The sequence below is a fragment of the Lissotriton helveticus genome, chromosome 4_1 (genome assembly GCF_964261635.1).
Source record: "Lissotriton helveticus chromosome 4_1, aLisHel1.1, whole genome shotgun sequence".
NCBI lineage: Eukaryota > Metazoa > Chordata > Amphibia > Caudata > Salamandridae > Lissotriton > Lissotriton helveticus.
The window spans coordinates 657,706,737-657,727,829 of NC_136063.1; the positions used below are offsets into that span (position 1 = coordinate 657,706,737).

Genomic DNA, 21,093 nt, shown 5'->3' on the forward strand with positions numbered 1-21,093 from the left:
TGGCTTGTTTTATTTCTGCTATCATGTCTTTCATGAATAAGGAAGTTCAGGCTGCAGCTATAGTACTGTATAATTCTTTTCACAAAGGTCTGTGCTCTGTCATTAAGGAGTTCAGGTCTATCCTTTTAGCTTCAATTGCCATAGTATATGGCCCCAATGTTTGCAGAACTGATACTTTTATATCCAGCTTGTCTGTATTCATTGTTGTTGCCTTGGTAATAGCTGACAGGAGTCTGTAGAGCTGTTCCAGTCCGACCCTATGCCACTCCTTTTCTCGGATTGATTCTGCACCTTGAGTTCACATTGTTCGTAAAGGGCCAGGCTTCTGTGTGTGAACCTCAGGAGTTTGGGCGTTGTCTGAGATAAATGGGTCCTGCTCCAGTCTGGTCCACTGGCGTTCATCTTCCTGTTTTGACTCTGCGCCTCAGACCCACTTTGTTCATCAAAGGTCAGGATTTTGCTAGTAGATCCCAGGGGTACTGGCGTGATTTGATGCCAATCTGGTCTGCCTGACTGACTTTTTATCTGCCAGTAGGCGTCTCTTCTACCGTTATCTGTGCTTCTGTTACGTTCCTTATATAAGCTAGTGCTGTAGCTGTGAGCTTCACTTGCCTCTCTTGCCCTGAGCTAAGGCAGTGGCTGTGAATGTTTATTCGAGCATGAGAGGTGAGGCTGTCATTTAGATGATTTGCCTGAGAGGTCGTTTAAAACTGTAGTTCCCCCATGCGAAGGTTGACTACTGCGGGAGAGGAGCTCTCTTGCCCTGAATACTTTATCAACTTAATCTCTGTGGACACCGGGTATCCTCGATTTAGGGAAGCATGAAGGCGAAAAGGACTCCAGACCATTTAAGACTTTAATAGTTTCAGGCTCTGCAAAGATCCTTGTACCAGGGCACCAGGCTACTATTTTCAATTTCCAAATTCTGCATGATTGCGCTGTCACTTAGAGATCTTATGACTGGACGGGCTACAGTTGAGTTCATACGATACTTCACCGTAGCCTTTTGGCCGACCTGCTTGTTTCTGTCAGGGCAAATGTATTCCTATATTGTGTATTTCCATTTTGGTTGGATTCGGTTTAGCCATTGCGGCCACTACTTTGTTTTTGGTTTGATTCAGACATTCCATCCCCTGACTTGCTTTATGGGTAGTGATTAATAATGGGCTCCTGTTCCTCTTTTTCTTCGTATGAAGGGTAGAAGATTCTTTGTGTGTTCATTTATTTTTCTTGAACATGTTCTGCACTTTGTCATGATCCATTAACAAAAGTAAGCTGCAGGTTCTCATTTTGGTCAAGTTGTGGCCTTTGCTTGCGGATGTTCTGGAGGGAAATGAGAAAGGCAAAGCTTTTTAGATTATCGTACTTTTGATGTTCTAAGTTTTGTATGAGTGCCTTTGCTTTAGTCCTTCCACTGGGTACAATTTAAGTGTGGATAGATGGGAACCCCACTGGATTCTTTGTATCAGGAGGACAAGGGCTCTAAGTTTTGTGCATCCATGCATGCTCCGACAGGAGGGTGAATTTGCGTTTAAACAGTGGTTGATGCCATGGGGCAGTGTTGTGCTCCTAAAGAAGCTCAACGGGAGTATGGGGCTGTGCCACAGGATTTATATATGTACTTTTGTGGAAATTGATACGCCAGTACTAAATCTGAAGGCTTGTGGCTACCCCCCTAGCGGTAGGAGATTCTTCGCAGCTGTAATGTAGAGATACAACAGTTAGTTTGTTTGATTCTATGGATAGCTATTTCCCCACCCCTTTGTGGTGGTGGAGGGAAGGGTCCCACCTGCTCACTGTGCTGGGTGTCTGTGCATGTTGTTTCACTGCCTCTTCCGAATGCTTTGAAAATGCTGTGCCTGATGGGCTGCTGCCTCCTCTGCATCGGGCAGGTATCAGGAGGCGGCAAGAAGGCTCCAGGGCAATACGAGGGGGCTGGTGAAGGAGCCAAATGGGAGCACACTGGGCTTCCCTGCAAACCGCACCCAGAACTAGCTGGGCCGCCGGGTTCACTCCCTGTGTTGGCTGACTACAGCTAACAAGCTCGCCCTACTGCTCCTGGCAGACCTGGAACCCCGTAAGCAGATTCAGCAGGGTGCCGGGGGAGAAGCGGCACCCGATATACCTCGTCCTGCATCTGGCACTGTTGAGCCCTGAGACTTCGCACCGCATACTGCTGGGCAATGGGTGGTGCCAGCCCTAGTGGCCTCCTGACGAGGGCCCGGCACTTATTTAATTACAAATTAAGCACTTTACCACACATATCAGATTTATCCAAGACACTCACCATAGAAAGTACTGGGAAGTCTGGCACTCGGTTATCAAAGCAGACAATATGGTCACCAGGTCCACAGTGTACCACAAACATGGGATGAGAGAGAGTGTGGAATACAGAAGATATCACCAACAAAGAGGTGCATGTTTAGGCCAGAATTGCAAAGATTTACACAGAAAAATGCTTTCCCTACTGAAAATCCACATATGGAACCTGACATTCAAACAGATCTCAAAGGGAGACAGTGTACAATGCTGTCAGCACCACGCGCGTTGGTAACAACGCGGACGTTACATCGTCCGCGTTGTTACCACCAGGGCCGGCCTAAGGCATGTGCAAGCTGTGCACCTGCACAGGGCCGCCAAACCCCAGGGGCCGCCACGCCAATATATATCCTTAGATACATATTTGCGTGGCGGCCCCTGGCAGGGATTTGGCGGCCTCGGGCACCCTACCTACACTCCCTGCTCAGGGCCTCCGTGAGCCTAGAGCCGGCCCTGTTACCACACACGGCATTACATCGCAAGTAGTTTCAACGACTTGCGCTAGATGTAACGTCCCCGTTGTTACCTACCACGATGTAATATGTGGTGTTGTAACGTCACATATTCGATATCAAATTCTGAAGAGGCTGAACTGCAAAGGTAATTGTAATGTCAACTTATACAGGGCTGACAGATGGCCTCTTCCAGGGCATGCAGGTGACATCGAGGCCATTATATATTAAAGTTTTGGGCGGGTAATCGAATGACACAAAGGGATGCAAAATATAGTCTGGTAAGTAACTATGTTGAAAGTCCCCGTGCACAGTGCTAACTTGTGTTGTGTGAGAGCCCAGGAAACGTTTAGTAAGCAAAAGCCCAAATGCAGCAGTAAGAAATGAACATTTCTCAGTAGTCCATCGATCACACCACTGGCTCCCCAATGAAACACATGCTGCATAACCTAGAATTATTTTAAATGCACAAGTATACCTGTTAATGGATTGCCCAATTTTCCTGAAAATATGTAAGTTTTTAATAACATTTTTTGTAAAGTATACTGTTTTGCCTTACTTCGTTCAACTATGACACTTTTAATTGATGTAATCGTTTTAGATGTTGCAATTGCTCTTAGAAATATTTTCTGTGTTTTAAGTTTTCTGGGAGAAAATATAAATGTTTTATTTATTTAATGGTTTTATGTACTATCGTATCTGTAACAACTTGTTTTGAATCTGGCGTGGCATTTAAAAGATTATAAGGTTTTTCAGCCCATCTGGATGATAAAGTTGTTAGATATCGCATTCATCAGAGCAATGTGTATTTAATCGTTCTTCTAAGCAATTTAGTTAATCTAGGACGTTGCTTCTAGGCTCTAGTTTGTAACGCTGAACCCTTTACTTTGAAACCGAGCTCCACACTGTCCTCATTCTGGAACTGATGGAACCCCCCTTTTGTTCTAAATCCTGGCTATCTCTAGAGGAAGATGCAGAGCACTGAGAGAGGGGACACTTTATTCATGTATCGATTAATTCAATCATTATCAACTTTTCTCGTGGACTATTGGCCGTCCCCTTTTTTCTTTTGATAAAAGGCGGGGTTAATTCAAGCACTTTCCGAAATTTAATTGCATGTGAATTTAAAGATGAAAAAAACGCAATGATCACCTAGACCCAAGGCTGCTCATTCGTCACTTGGATAATAATAATAATAATAATTGATATTTTTAAGCGCGATCGTATCACCCATAAAGGTTTCAAGGCGCTGGGAGCCATCAGGGAGATTAAGTGAGGTATTGGCCGGAGTCACATGATGCTGAGCTGCCGCCAGTGTCAAGCATCTAACCATGAGCCTGCGATCCTGAGTCAGCCGCTCTGGCCGCTGCACAGCACCTCTCCCTCTGGATGCACTGTAATGTTAGAATTGAGTTTGAGGTCTTTGTTGGATTTCAGCAGAAGGTTAGGATCTGCTGATCCTCAAATCTAGCATCAGGTTTTAGAGTTAGTAATAGTGCAGTCTTAATAAGATATGGGCCTGTTGTGTTTTGTGGGGTAGGCTATTGTTCATGATTTCTGATTACTGGTTGAGCACTTTCTGAAGATAAGCCTAGGAAGTTGGTGGATGGGTTCATAGTCTAATAATGTTTTTACTGAGGGTAGCAATGTGGCACTGGCATGTTAAACTCAATTCTCAGCAACTCTGGACTAGCCTGGAAGATACTGCGAGTTAATAATTTAAAAAATCACTACCGAGATCTGCATGGAAACTGCTGTCACTGGTCCAACACCAGATGGACTTTTGGTACAGTGGTAAAGAGCAGAAAAGATGTTACCGAAGTGCTGCAGAAAAACATAAGTAATGTTAGTCTACGACCAACAGCAGGTCAAATTTGTGCAATAGAGGTGGGTGAGTCAATGAAGGCATGAGCCAGGTTCAAGCCAAGCTTCAGCCAGATGCCAGCATCTGGCTCAGCGTGAGATCCTTTTGGAGCCTAGGGCTAAAAATGAGCTGTTCTTTTATGTGGCCTGTTGCCCACCATCTTCACTCAACACCAAGCTCACATTTCCACTACTCCTACAGCAGAGGAGGCATTGTGCTCTTTTTGCAGATGGGCTGATACTGAAGACCCCGTAGAGTGCTGCGAAATTGAGCGGAGGGGGGTGTTGTGCTGAAACATTTTCTCCAACCAATTTCAGAGCACTCTGTGGCTCTTGATGGACACCAGGACCGGTGTTACCTCTGGTGGTGCCTGGTGCGACAATCTTTTTTGCCCCCCCCCCTCTCTCCATGACCACCTTCTTGGATTCCCTAACTACCTACCAGCAAAAGTGCCTTTCATCTCTCCATAGCCCCTCCCTCACATACATGAATCTGTTTTAAAGTGCTCGTACATGTTGGCTTTACTCATCCACTCAGCTAACATAAAATACAGATCTGTTATTTGCAGCAGGCATATTAACCCTCTACGCTGCTTTAAGGGGAATCAAAACTGCCAATAGACAAAACATTAATCTCTCTTTAGCAGGAACATTAATCACAAGATATCTTGACATTTTTACTGCTGCCTGAAAGCTTGATACACAAGGAACTCTGCAACACATGCTTTTAAATCGCAAGTTATTGCTAAATGCAGCACCCCCAAGGTCACTGCCCCTTCTCCAGGTCAGCGCCCAGTGAGGCCGCACCGGTTGCACTGCCGTAAAGCCGGTCCCGAACATCACACCCACCACAGGGCGTAATAAAGGGTGCTACAAGACTGCACTGTGTGGGCTCTGTGTGGGCTGCTGGCACCTGAGCTCTACACTTCACTTGTGTCAGGTGAACTCTCTGGATTCTCTCAGATCTTTGTTTTGTTAATGCTCGTAATTCCCTTCACTGAAGGGGTTGAACCTCTACTGAAATGTCATAAACTCTCTCTGTTAAGTTAGGGAAACCATGTAATATCAACATTAAAATATAGTACCCTGCCCTCCTGTAATGTAAATTTGTAATATTTTCTTGAAAGACTTCGTTTCAACTTGATTTAGCATACCATAATGTACATTTGATTAACACAGTTGACTAGTGTAACACTGGAAAGAAATAAAGAAAAGGCATTAACATTTGATGTAAAATGAGTGGGTGAAATGGCTGAATTGCACAGCATGAACTCATACGCTGCAGGCATTGCTTGCCTGCTTCATCAAATTGTGGGATCCCTTCCATTTGCCTTGGTTCACTGTGCCTATCTTTTGCTTGATCACCACATTTGAGAGCACCTTGAAACATTAGTTCAGGATGTGTGCTGTACAAAAACCACTCTTGCACATGTTTTAATGTACCATTGCTCCATCTTTAATGAAAACCTAGTACATGTATGGGCTACACATGAAAATGACTTGGCTATAGGTTAATTGGTTACAGTGTCCTCAGAGTAGTGGGAGGAGTAGTAGAAGTGTTTCTAATTTCTTGTTTAGTAACTATTACTACCAATAAATGCCACTCTGTGTAGGGATATGGTAAGATGTACTAATGCTTTATTTTGAAGCTTTGTTTCATCATATATCTACTTGACCTTTGTTGCATGGGTTATGTGTCATGATGTTGATAGCTCAATTTTGGATAAACTCTTTTCATCCTCATGGCATAACCTGAATGACATACACCCTGAAGTCCTTATTCAGACATCAAGGTCCAGACTTCTGACCAACACCATGCAGAAAGGCATCGTGCTGTGCTGCACTGCAGGAAAGGAAGAGATCAGAAATGCTTCATATCTACTAAAATATGTGGCACTTCTGCTCTCTCATAGCGATAGTGCATTTCAGGCACCCTAGTGCCAAGCCAGGCACCCTGGCACCACAGTGCAGAGTTGACTGCATTACAAGGAGATTTGGTTTTTTGCAGGTAGAGATATCTTCCTGCACAAAAGCAATCGCTTGAGGTATATTTCTAGGTGTGCTGCAGGATACAGTACACAAAGAGGAAATAACACAGAGAAAAAAATATTTTTCTCCTTGTTATGCAATCCTCTGGGAGGCGTAGTGATTTCATGCAATCCCAGGTTTACTAACCTTTGCAAATCTGGGATTGTGTGAAGTTCATGGGTGGATGCATGGGAATGTTCCACCCATGGGACGTCTTCCAAAACAAAATGTAGTGCAATGCAAGGCATTGTGTTCCGTTACATTTTTTTACAAGGCCACGCAAGGGACCACAATTCGCCGCATTTCTGGCTTTGCAAATATCTACTAGCATTTTGCATCATGGCTGCACAACAAAAGTGCAGCAACCACAATATGGGGTAATACATTTGCCTTCAAACTCTGCTCCCATATGACATTCTGAATCATCTATCAACCTTAAATCGCTGGCTCTTTCAAAGTCAGGAACAGTGGATCAACTAACTCAACCAACTTACAGTTCCGCGAAAGGTTATCAGTGTTCAGAATTGAATGGCGCACAACATGTAGTGGTTGAGTACTCACAATGGGGTAATGTTGTTTGGTGCTGCTTGTTCAGAGAGAACCCTAAAACTCTGAAACCAAAGGGTGAGAAGGCTAACCCTTATGATAAATAAACTGACCAATCAAGCGCACACAACAATTTTAACGATATGAGTAATCAAGTTAAAGTCTTCAAAGGATAAGATCACACACGAATGTTCTTTCCATTCCTGTTTTAATAAGTATGTGAATGTTTCTCCTATCAAAGGAGATCCATAAAGAAAGAAACCAGCCGACACGTGTTTCGTCAGTAAGGGTGTTAACCCAATGACTCTTCAGGGCTGAAATAGTATGGAATATCGTAATTTCGGGGGAACGGTGATAATTCCAACCCGCTCCTGTTCGGGTTATTCTGGAGTGTGCAAGGGTCCGCACAAGGAATCAATGGTAGAACCAAAAAAGGCGTATTTCGACAATGGCGGGTATTGCCAATTGTCACTGCATAGACGGCGTTGTGCCGTAAGTGTAACGTGGAGGATATTTGCCGGATACGTGTTTCCCTAGAAAATCTGGTCTATTCTCTTCTGACCGAATTCTTCCCTATGACTTCCAACCAAGTGGCCAATGCTTCACCAGCTAGAGATCTGGGTCCCTTCAAGACCCTTGTCCCCCTGGAGTACTCAAATTAGCACCCAACGTCATAGCAAGAAACCTCTCAGCGATCTGTAGCTCCATGTTCTCCACAGAAGTCTTTCACTCAATCTGGAAAAAAGCTTCTGCTCTCCCATTATTTAAATAAAAACTGCCTGAATCCCTCAGACCTCAACAACTACAGCCTATTTCCTGCCTCTCCCTTCCAGATAAAATAGTGGAAGAAATTCTTAATAAGCAGCTTGCCCAGTTCATCCACAAAAGTCATCTCCTGTACCAAACTCAGTTTGGGTTCAGACCTGGGCACAGCACAGAAACAGCCCTTATCAAAGCTACAGAGAAGATAAGAGCAGCCTTAGACTTGGAGGCTCTGCATCTCTTTTTCCTCGAACGTCCGCAGCCTTTGATACAGTCGATCACAAGATCTTAGTCTAGGCTAGCTAAACTTGGGGTTTAGGACAAGGCTTTGTCCCTCCTTACTTCCTTCTTGTCCAACAGGGAATAATTTGTGGCCTTGGGCGGCTTTGAGTTCTCTTGTTTCTCACTTTCTTGTGGGGTCCCTCAGGTATCCTCGCTTAGTCCACCCTCTTTAACATTTATGTATCTGAACTAGCCGCAATAATCAAAAGCTTTGACTTTTCTATTACCTCCTACGCAGATGACACCCAAGTTGTAGTTTCAGCCCTCACCGACGATCCCGAGCTGTCTTCCAGATTTCAGTACTGTATGAGAGCAATCAGTTCCTGGATGAACAGTTGATGATTGTTGGCAATCTTTCACCTCTCTGGTCCCCCTCCTGATAGCAAGATGAACTAGGCTCCCTCCCTGTTCTAGTGCCCAAAGCTAAAAACCTAGGCATGCTTATTGATAATAAGCTCAACTGCGGAGCTCATGTCTCAGCGGTAGACTCCTCGTCCATCTACAACCTAAGGATGATAAAGAAAATTCTGCCATACATCCCAGCTAACTCCTAAAAAATAGTCACCTCTGTCTTAGTGGCATCCACGCTAGACTACTGCAATGGCCTCTTTATGAATCTCCAGGAAAAATACACCAACAAACATCAGCTAGTTCAAAACGCTGCAGCCAGAATGATTTTAGGATTTCCCAAATTCCACTCTATCTCCCCCGGCATCCAAAGACTCCACTGGCTCGCAGTAAGGGGCCATATCAAATTTAAAGCTCTCTGCATTGCCCATAAGGCACTGCAAAAGTCTGGCTCTGAGGTTCTTAAGCAGAAATTTCAGTAGTATACCCCCAGTAGAGATTTACGCACCTTGGGTGCAGAAATCCTCACAATTTCCAGATTTAGAAAATGAATTGGGGCAGAAGAAGCTTTGTTAGTAGTACAACTAAATTATGGAGCAGTCTGCCACCTCACATCAGAGCCATCCCTACCTCTCTCACCTTTAGGAAAGAACTTAAAACGTGGCTTTTCCGTAATTAAGGGCTTCTCGGTTCGTGCTCCTGGGCAGGTAGCTCCAAGACACCTTAGGGTATCAGAGCGCTTTATACATTTTAATACATAGTATTTGGCGTGGGCTTATAATTCATAATTACTGGAGTTGACAATTCAACCGCATACTTAATCTGATCATTTGGTGTTTCAATTTTCTTCACCAATCTTAGAACCATAAATTGTCTGTACCAATCTTAGAACCAGCACAATTAAGTAAGTAAGTCAACATTGCACCAATGGCGTAAATGGGCAAGCAAAAGACTGTAAAAATTATACAGAAGAGTGCTCTGTCCTGTGGGAATTCGGCTGAGAATATTAGTTTAGCATATAGCTACTTGAGTGAAAGCACCACTTAAGGACCATGTGCCACTTATTAAGCTACAGGTTTAGAGCAAAGAGAAACCAGAGTCTTGGTTCATATCATAGTCATTTGCACACAAATGTAGGTTACACTGTCTAAAGCATCAATGGTGCAAGCATTACATGGATGAGGGGAAAGAAACATTTAAACAAGGTATGGCTGAGGATACACCTGTACTGTTAATCACTAAAATGTTTTCGTAGCAATAGAATCAAAAATTCCTCCAACACACAAAAGGAGGTGTTCCAATTGCTTAAAAAATTAACCTTCGCCTAACACATTAGCCATCAGATCCACTCTTTATCAAACATTTTGTGATCAGTTGAATATCTACTTTGTAAATAAAATCAATGCAACCATAAAGGAGATGGCTCAAGGGGTTTTACCACCAACCCAGATACAATACAAGATCAGTGAGGATTTCGTATTTGAAATTCTTCAAGTGGATTTGGTGCCATTACATAATATAGCTTTTTAAATAAAATCTTGCTCACCCTAGATCCTTGTCACTGGCACAGGGTTTGGTTACTCAATCTTTTAAAATGTGGTGGTTTTTCCTCTTTTGAAAAAACCCAATGCTGACCTTCTATATTGAAAAACTATCGGGCCTTATCTTTATTTCTATACAGTACTAAAATGATAGAATCTCGCCTTGTCAAAATATTGAGTAATCACATTTAAGCCACTGAGTCACTTCAAAAAGGTTTCTGACCTAGACATAATACAAAGTCTGTTATGTTAGCCATCATGGATAACCTTAGCCAGGATTGCTATTATGGATAGACAACCCCCTTAGTCTGCTTGGAATGTCAGCGCTTTTGACACTGTTGATCAAAAGAGTCTATTGGACAGTGTTGAAGCAGCTGGCTTTCGAGAGGAGCTGCTATCTTTCTGGCAGCTTTTTTTTTACCAATCTCTCACAGGCAGGAGATCGCTCTTGTTTTATGGCCAACAGGCGAATCATATTAGGTGGAATCCCACAGGGATCTTCCTTGTCTCCACATCTTTTGAATATACAAGTCCAATCACGGTTTAAAGAACTTGCCCTGAAAGGGTATAAACTATATGTGTATGCAGCTGACTCTCAGATCTTGGTAAGATCTTCTGATCCGATCTTAACTTCTGAAAATGCATTTCAAAATATAATGCGATATGTATGGAATTGGATGGGTCTGAACATTTTAAAACTTAACGCAGGCAAAACTGAGGTGTTGGTTTCGAATAAGAACTTAGACTTTTTCTACAAATATGTATTGACCAATAGAGGTAGCAGTATTAGCTGCCCCAAAGCTGCTATTAAGAGTCTGAGTGATTATTGATTAAAAACTTTCTATGTAGTCACACATTCCCTTGATAGTGTCCAAATGAATCTTACTGTTAAAACAGATCAAGAAATTAGCGCCATACCCATTTGAGAATGTGCTTAAACCTTTAATTGTGGCACTGATATGCTCAAGGCTAGACTATACTAACTTGTTATATTTAGGCCTCCTGGCCAAAGAGTTAAATAGGATGCAGATTATTCACAACACAGCAGCTCGACTGATTATTAAATCTTGCAGAACAATTCATGCTTCACCATTGTTAAAACAACCACACTGGTTACCAGCGACATACATAATTCAATGTAAGGTTCTATGCAAAAGTATTCTAGGCTACACATGGCCTAACACCAAGTTCCATCCCTAACCAAGTCAGCAGATACATGCAGACCCCTAGGCTGTGTTCTGCCTTAGCACAGTTTATTTTTATTGGAAGATTATTGACAACTACAATGGGAGGCAGCAGTTTTTAGGTCGAGCCTGGAAATACGCATCGGAAGGATGCGTCCAGGTGGAGAACTATAGCTAGCTGACTCGGGGGAATGAAGGACAAGAAACTGCCACGAGCTTCTCTTCGGCTGGATTACACTGCGTGCACGCGCACCCACATTCACGCATGTGCTGAGGTTCCGTGAGAATCGTTCGATGTTTTGAGCATGACCGAATATGGACGAGTTTGGTATCTATGAACCGTAAATGACGAATTTAGTAGGTGTACGCGTTTTGGCTACGCTACTTAGAAGGGTTCATCTTATTTACGGGTTTCTACATCTGAACCCTCGGGTTCCATTTTAGATACGGCATCCATTTTGTTTCTTGCCCTCACGTAGTCAGCGAACAGGCAAATGTCCGCCTCATGACCCTGTGATTCCCAAGCTTTGCGGAGGATGTATATTCCTTTTTGTGCGTCTTTTATGACTGGGGGATGACACGGCAGAGGCAGATGGCTCCGCTCGAGGGTAATCTTCCCACGTTGGCCTATTGTTTCAGCCTTGCATGCGCTCGGCTCGAATCCTTTGATCCTGGGATTGCGCTTCCGATATTACCCCCACACTCTTTCTTCTTCTGTTGTCTGACTTCCTTACACCTGTTCTTGTCTCTTACTCTCGTCCTTTTACAACTAGAGTGGAATGTGCCTAGCAGCAGGATAATGTGCTTTTACAGTTGGGAACCGACAAATGTACTGTAATTATGTTCCGGGTTTCTGAAAACATCAATACAATTCTTTTTAGCGTTTATTATGGGAACTAAGTTGTAACCTTTTGTCTGTATGTTGTGCAATGTCGAAAACGTGTATAAAAGGAGCGATCCACATTTGCAATTTGAAGCAGACTCTCAGAACCTACACTCAGTTGTACTTCTTGTGACTTTTGCATCCCTGCAGTAATAAACGCTGATCTTTGATGCCGAAGGAAGTGTCCCGTGTCTCTGTCACTTGTACGCCAGAACGGGTAACCCACGAAGGTTTCAGGTGTTGTTCCCTGGCACCGCTGGGCCTTAGAAAGTCCAGTCCTTCAGTTGGCGCCCAACGTGGGGCGACATCAGCGGTACCGGTCCAAAGCCTGACGAAGGTGCACCCCGCTTCATCGATCCTGTTGTCGAAATAAGTGGTCCGAAGATTTTTCCCGCGAAGATTCCCGCCTCCTGACGGCTGCGATGGACCGATGCTCTGACTGTCGACCTGTTTTGGCGCCTGGCGTAGTCCTTTGTATGGCGAGACGATAGACGGGCCTTCCTGGTGACGCCATTGAATTCTTAGTTAAGTATTTGTTGGTCGCTCCCTGTATCCTTGGTTGTTTCTTGGTGCTTAGTTGTTTGCATGGTTCCATTGCATTTGTGGTGCTTAGTTGTTGGTTCTTAGTTGTTATTTGACAGTTGCAATTGCCAAAAACCGAGGGTTTTGTTTTTTACGAAGAATTAGTACTTCGATAACCCTTGAAGTTTGATACTAGGTCAGTGTGCACGATGCCTGGCCATAGTGGTTTCTTTGGTTTCTTTAAGTGTTGCAACAAGGATTCCCGGTTGGAGGACTCGTGTCCGATACCTCCAGTTGGAACTCCGATATATGAGCTCTATAGTCGACATGGTGTGGGCCCAATTATATATAATGATTGTTGGGTCCGCTATACGAAAAAAGATGGTGTCCTTAGTTGGCCACCACATGGAAGTTTTGAAACTGAGATTTTAGACAATCTCGAAATTAAAATGTTTAAAAAGAAAGCTAGGCCAGCTATGTTTGATTCCTTTCGGTTATGGCGCAAAGAGGCCAAACAGAAAGAAATCAAACAGCTTAAGAAAAATAAAATAGAAGGGATCTTTCCGATAATGCAAGTTGTACAACAATGTCAGCGAGATAAAGCAGAAACAGAGATAGAAGTTTCTACTAGATTGCATCACATGAAGGTGGATAAATGTGTTCCGGTTTTATCGAGTTTAGATAAGAAGAACGTAGACTCGAAAGAGGATCCTTTGTTAGCGTATTTGTTGAAATCGCCACCTCCTTATGCTCAGGGTACTACAGCCCCTGTGGTTCCTCCTGTAATTCCTCCCGTAATGCCCCCTGTTCTTCCTCCCGTTGTTCCAGCGGCTGCTGTTCAGTCTGTTGTTGGTCCTGTGTTAGTTCCTCCAACTGCACTTATTCCTACTGCTCCTTTGCCTTTCCCTTCTCAGACTTCAGTACCGGCTACCTCGACTATCTTGGCTGCCTCTGCTGTTCCTACGTTTACTTCTAACGTTGTTGCTCCCGTTCTTTTCCCCTCTTCTCCTTCTGTTCGTAATCGTATCCCTAACACCGTTGCTACTCTCTACTCCCCACTTTCCGGATCGTTATTTCCACCCAAAGTTTCTGCAACCCCCCAAAGACGAAGTCAGATCCCTGGTGACGAGGAGAGTGCTAAGTTAGTAACCATGGCGCGTAGGTGGATAAGACACCCTGCAAATTACCCTCCACGCATAGTTTTCGATACGTTTTCTCAGTTTAATGAGCCTACACAGAGATTCGTGTTCGAAGAAATGTGTAACTTCTTGAGAGAAGAGTGGTACAATGACGATATAGATAATGTACCGCCCGGTATGACTGAACTCCAGAGTAAATTTTCGAACGGCATGATTGTAGGTGGAGATGTACGACGTGCATTAGAGCGATTATTAGCCTTACGGTGCACAGTGTTTTCTCGAGTGTCGTTTGATGACGATTCCGATACTCAGAAAACGAATTCCGGTCAGTATCCTATGCGAGAGGTTCCGCCAGTATACATGCCAGGTGATCCTACAGCTAATCCTGCGGTTCTGCCATACTTCCAAAGAGTTTGGATACACCTCCCATGGAAGCGATCAGAAGTTTTACAGGTGAAGCAATCTTTGCCTGATCCACGCAAGAATCCGGCAGGTTATTATAAGGAGTTATCCCAATTGGTGGATGCTTCTATTATGAACCTTGCTGACATCGACATGCTGTTTGGAAATGTCGTACCACAACCAATTTGGGCGAAAATTCGCCAGGAGAATCATTTAGTTGAATTGGGCAGTGATTGGGCTACACTACTAGCGGCTGATGGGCGACAAATTGGTGGGGCTAAGCCCGAGCAGTTAATTGCAGATTTGCCCCAAAGAATCATTGCGCTCATGAAAACACTTATGCCAGCGATGAGGGTTAATTGGGACAAATTATCGGCTTGCAAGCAAAAGAAAGACGAGAATGTCTCAGATTTCTTTACTAGATTTGAAGAGGCCTTTATTGATCATAGTGGCCAGAACATGAGCACTGAGGGAGGACAGCGATTATTTGTCGATAAAGTTGTGCTAAATTTGTTGCCTGAGCTATGCAACAAATTGAAAAATTCAGAAAGTGCATGGGCTGTTTCAACCACGGCTCAAATTTTAGCGACGGCTCAATACTATGAGAATAGGGAAAAGGAGGAAAGTGATCGTTCAGATAAGAAAACGAAGGAGCTTAAAACGAAGGTTTTGTTGCAGCAAGCGTATCCTCCGCGTTCGAATCAAAATGATTCACAACAGCAGTATCGACCACAAGCACAGCCTTCTAGGATACAGCCACGGTCTGACTCCTCTGATTTTAGATCTACGCTTGGGTATAATCAGTGTGCATATTGTAGGAGAGAAGGCCATATAAAATATGATTGTCCCGCTTTACGTGACCGTCTTAATGGTGTGTCGGCGCGAGGGGGTCGTGGTGGTCCCCAGCAGACATCTTGAGGTAGAGGTCGGGGTATTGCTCAAAATCAGAATGAGCGCCCTGCTACTTCATCGGACGTGAATAATTGTTTTGACCAGCGAAATGCGGGGTCCGATAGATCTGCACAGTACCATGTGGACGATTATTGCGTGGCACATGAGGTTGTTGCAGACGATCGTTACTAGGACAGCCACAGACAAAGAGAGGGAGTAGTGTCAGTTCCGGTTGATCAGAGTGAACCTTACGTCGCAGTTGCTACATCTGGCGTAGTTGAGCCTTTTCTGTTGGACACTGGTGCATCGAAAAGTTCCATCATGCATTCGAAACTCCCTGGCACACCTTTGTCTGGCTCAACCAACGTTTCTATTGGATTCTCTGGCGCCCCTGTTAGCAATCCCGTCTCTAGCCCTTTGTCTCTTATAATTGGTCCTTGCGAGCTAGAGGCCCCATTGATCTTATCTACAGGTTGTGGTGAGAATCTTTTGGGTTTGGATTTGTTAAAACGGTTATATGCGACTTTGTATTGCTCTCCTGCGGGAGTGGAGCTTACATTAGGTCAGAGAGTAATCTCTCCTATGTATTTGTCAATCGATAAGTTCCCACCGGAACTGAGTTCTCTTCCTGCGTCGCTATGGGCCACGGGTCCCAATGATGTGGGCCTGTTGGACATTCCACCTTATGTGGTCTAGTTGAAGTCAAATGTGTGCTTGCCACGTATACCTCAGTACCGTATCTCTCTTGATGGTGAGCGAGCGCTTTTAGCGATCATTTATGACCTGATCAACAAGGATGTCATTGAAGAAACTAGGGGAAATGTGTGTAATAGTCCTGTGTTACCCATCCTAAAACGAACCGATCCATCTCAACCTCCTGTATATCGTTTCGTAATTGATTTGAGAGAAGTGAATAAAATTGTGGTCCCACAGTTTCCTGTGGTGCCTGACATCACGGCTTTGTTGACCCTGATTCCAGCTTCTGCCTCCTGGTTCACAGTGATCGACCTAAAGAATGCTTTCTTTAGTATTCCGATCGCTGAGGAAAGCAGGGATCTATTCGGATTCTCATTAGGTGGTCGCAGTTTTAGATTTAAACGCGCACCACAGGGCTACTGTGAGAGTCCATCGATCTACAGTCAAGCTCTTAAGAGTCAACTTGATGCATTTGGGTTACCGACGGGTGCGGCTTTGATTCAGTATGTTGACGACCTATTGGTAGCTGCTGATACTGAGGTCATTTGCAAAACTGCTACAGTATCGTTGTTGCATCATTTATGTGACTTACATCACAAGGTGTCACCTTCTAAGTTGCAATATTGTTGTCAAGAAGTAACCTACTTAGGTCACTTACTGTCAAAAGAAGGGAGAAGGTTGACCCCAGAAAGAATTGCAGCGATTGCTCGAATGACTGTGCCAAAAACTCAGAGAGATGTACGTGCCTTTCTAGGTATTACGTCATACTGCAGACAGTGGATTCCAAATTTTTCATTGTTGGCGAAGCCATTGTTAGCTCTCACGTGCAAGGATGTTTCGACTCCTTTGCCCTGGACTGAGGAGTGTCAGAAAAGTTTTTCGGATTTACGTGATGCGTTGTGTTCGGCTCCTGTGTTAGGCACTCCTGATTACAGTAAGCCGTTTACACTATACATTCACGAGAGGGATGGTTGTGCGTTGAGTGTTTTGACGCAACAATTTGGTGACAAACAACGTCCATGTGCGTATTTTTCCTCGACCTTAGACCCAGTAGCTAGAGCTTTGCCGAGTTGTTTAAAAGCAACGGCGGCAGCTGCAGTGTCTATTCGACAGTCCGCAGGTCTGGTCATGGACAATATGCTTACGGTGATGGTTCCGCATGCAGTTGACACTCTTTTGAACCGAACAAAAACTCAACACCTGACAAGCGCAAGATTGTCTGGGTATGAGCTGACACTCTTGGCAAGTCATATACGAATAAAACGATGTAATGTATTGAATCCAGCAACATTGTTGCCGGTCAGCGTGGAATCAGATGATGTAGCACCACATGATTGTTATTTAAGAACTGAAGAAGAGACGAAGGGTCGTGTTGACCTGAAAAACACTCCATTGGTAGACCCCGATGGTACTTTGTATGTGGATGGTTCATGCTTTAAGTTACCGAATGGTGATGTGACGACTGCGTATGCTGTAGTGACATTGAGTACGGTTGTGGAGACTGCGAGATTGAGTCAGAATTCGGCCCAGGCGGCCGAATTAATTGCATTGACGAGAGCGTGTGTGTTGTCTAGAGGAAAGCGAGTGAATGTGTTTACCGACAGTCAGTATGCGTTTGGAGTAGCACATAGTTTTGGTCGATTGTGGAGAGAAAGAGGGTTTTTTACGTCGCATGGTACGAAGATTCAGCATGGACAGCTTGTGAATGACCTTTTGGATGCACTTACATTGCCTAAGCAGGTGGCAATAATTAAATGCAGTGCGCATCGGAAAGTGACAGATGATGTTGGTCGCGGTAATGCGTTTGCGGATGAGATTGCTAAGGAGACAGCCAGAGATTTGACAAATCGAATGTATGTTGCGAGTTCAATAAGATGGCCAACGGAGACTAGTATGTGTGAGGACACAATTGAGAGTGTGAAGGAAATACAGAATGAAGCTACTGAAATGGAAAAGACGCAGTGGAAAGAAAGTACAGGGAAGTTAGACGAGAATGGATGTTGGGTTGATTTGTCAGAGAAGCAGAGATGGATGTTACCGGATGCATATGTGCTTGCCGTTGTTACTATGGCTCACGGCACGTCACATATTAGCACGAAAGGCATATGTAAGTTGTTGTCTCCCGTATGGAAGAATGATGGGATTACTAAATGTGCGGAGAGAGTGGTTAAGAATTGTATGGTATGCTTGATGTATAATCCTGGCAAGGGCACCCCCACTCCACCTGGTCACTTTGCTCCTCCTACATGTCCCTTTGAAATTATTCAGTTAGACTTCATCCATATGGAGAGATGCAATAATCTGAAGTATGTTTTGGTTGTAGTTTGTGCGTTCTCCAGATGGATTGAGGCTTACCCTCTCAAGGATAATACTGCCCTGTCCACGGCAAAAGTTTTGCTCAAAGAGTATTTCCCGAGGTATGGAATGCCGCGGATTGTATGGTCAGACAACGGAAGTGAGTTTGTGGGAAGTGTGATGAAGAATGTGTGTAGTGGTTTGGGAATAGTTCAAAAATACCACAGTGCCAATCATCCTCAGTCTGCGGGTTTGGTGGAAGGATATAATGGTACCCTGAAACTAAAGCTTGCCAAAATCCAGGCAACGACTGGTTTAGCATGGCCTGATGCCTTGCCTCTAGCTCTCTTATCGACCAGGGTGACTGTGCACTCTCGAGTAGGGCTTAGCCCATATGAGATTGTGTTTGGCCGTCCTGCAAACATTTGGGGAGTTCCGAGGCCTAAGGAGTTTAACAGACTTGAGTATCCAATGTTGATTGACTATCTTTATGATCTGACTGCTAAATTTAGTTTGATTCATCAACAGGTTTTTGAGACTTTACCGGCACGAACAGAGGGTCCTGGTCATCGGCTCCAACCAGGTGAGTGGGTGGTCACCCGTAATTTTGGACGAAAACGGAATCTTGAGCCAAGATTCGTGGGACCCTACCAGGTTTTGCTGACGACGAGGACTGCGGTTCGGCTGGAAGGAAGAAAGCATTGGGTGCATGCCACCCACACCAAGAAGGTTCCGCTTCCTTTGCCAGCAGATACATGGATAAAGAAAGGAATCGCCTCGTCTGAAACCAGTATTCTCCCGTACTATGTGCCATTTAGTGATGCCCAGCTTGTAAGGAACGATTTAGTCCAATCCGACAGACCTGTTGAAGGATCTAAAACCACACCTTTGTCATCGGCATTGGAGAGTTCAAATTCTGAACTATTACCTGATCAATCGAACACTGTTTTGCCATCTGAACCGTTATTTGAAGAGCAGACTCGACCTGGCAGACGTCGATATTTTCTTCGATCGCGCGATAGAGACTAATAAAATTGTTTTTATTTTATTTTTGAATTCACATCAGCCCTTACTGTTGCTACGAATATTGTGGACATTTATATTATATATGTACCTTTCTTTTTTTGTGCAGCTAGAAGAGTTACATTAAACTGAATGCTTTATTGATTAGAACCTTATCATCCGGGTTGACCGTAGGGCCGTGCGGGTACTTCCTTCTGTTTAGCAGGTATCTGACACTAGGTTGATTACTTTTTGTCGATTTCTGGGAACTCCTGGGAATTGATAATTGCTACTCAGAACGAAGTGCGTCAAGAACGTCACGGACGGTTTTTAGAGGATGGAGTTTTCTAAGCTGTCGGAAATGGAGAAAATGTCGATGCAAAGATCAAAATTGCGTAAGATGTTTCGAACCAAATGTTTTTTGTTTCAGGTTTTTATGGTGTTCCTAACTGTTTCTATGCTACTGGTGGGTGGAGTATACCTTGGAATTCAATCATTGTTGCCTCCTACTTTACCTACTCCTCCTTCCCACAATCTGAATTCTGTTCCCACTATTTCTCCACATTCCTTTCATCTTCTGCCCCAACATGAACAGGTTAGACGTGCGGAATTTATGAACAATTCCTTTGTTCAACTCCTACATCAGCATCAGTTGGTGATGAATACTACCAATTGTTGGGTGTGTGGGTTAATGCCACATACTATGGATAGGGGTATTCCGTATTTTGTCCTTCCTTATTGCTCCCAGGGGTCAGCTCGAGCATTCCAAACTATGTTCCGTAGTGCACTAGATTCCTACCCCCATCGAGAGCCTCGCTCTGTAGACCTTGGTCCTGGCCCGTACCACAAGTCTTTGGCGATAGCAATTGCTGATTTAAATAGAGATATTTTTGATGTATCGCTTATCCCAGAGGAAGAGGTGCGAGCTTACAAGGATCTGAGTGAGGTTGAGTATAGTATATCAGTGAGTGATAGGCAGCTTAGAAGCTCGTCTCCGATATGGATCGTACCACATCTTGGTCATTTCTGTCTGCAAGGTCTTGGTCGAAATCCGAGAGCTCAGCTTGGGAAGAGTGCTTGTACTGACACGTATGTCTTACCGATGCTCTCTTCCCCTGTCTTCCTGACTGCCAAGGGTACTTATTTTGTGTGTTACGATCGTGCTTATACATGGTTGCCCCGTGATTTCTCGGGCACATGTTATATCGCGAATCTTCTACCACCGACTTTTACAGTTGCCTCAGATTATCACAAAACCAGAGTTGTGAGAGGTGTTATTAGTAAAGAGGACACTGCTGGTCAAGAGGCAGGAGATTTCTTTAAGGGTTTCCTGCCGTTTTGGGGTCCTATGGTTAATAGTAGGAATTTGAGGCAGTTAACTCGTGTGGTAGAATCGACTGCTAATATCACTGCAAGCGCCCTTGGTAACCTGACAGCGGAGCTTCAAGCGGATAGACTCATGACATTACAGAACCGTATGGTTCTAGATGTTGTTCTTGCAGATAGAGGTGGTGTGTGTAAGGTAATCCATTCGAGTTGCTGCATTTTCATACCTGATAATGCTCCGACTGTTTATCAAGCCATCTCGAAGTTGCATAAAATCTCAGAGTCCATACACGTGGACGAGGGAGATTGGACGCTACTAGGATGGTTTTGGGGTTTGATGTCGACTTGGGGTTGGAAGATTCTGATGATTATAGGGGTCGGTGTGACGTTTCTGTTCACGTGTTGTCTTTGTGTACAGTGTGGTCCTGCCTTATGTGGCCTTTGTGCTGCAACGTGTATAAGAAGGCCACCTGTCACCAAGGAAGCATTGATGGATAGAATAATGTTCCAGCAACACCTGAATGATCTGATGAATATCGAAATTGATTGTGATTTCGACTAGTGCTTGCCTACATAAGGGCAAAAGGAGCGTCTGAGGTTCCGTGAGAATCG

General features: G+C 44.2%; 1 protein-coding gene and 1 long non-coding RNA gene across 2 annotated transcripts in view; one reads left to right on the forward strand and one right to left on the reverse strand.

Annotated features, from left to right (window-relative positions):
- LOC144827280 (uncharacterized) overlaps positions 1–18,710 on the forward strand; it is a 40,677-nt gene extending 21,967 nt beyond the window's left edge. Inside the window, exon 3 of the long non-coding RNA XR_013610113.1 lies at positions 18,682–18,710. This is a non-coding gene — a long non-coding RNA (uncharacterized LOC144827280). The remainder of the gene's footprint in view (positions 1–18,681) is intronic.
- The window catches only part of RP1 (RP1 axonemal microtubule associated), a 1,491,030-nt gene that overhangs the window by 1,361,376 nt on the left and 108,561 nt on the right, over positions 1–21,093 (reverse strand). The gene's annotated exons all lie outside the window — the stretch shown is intronic.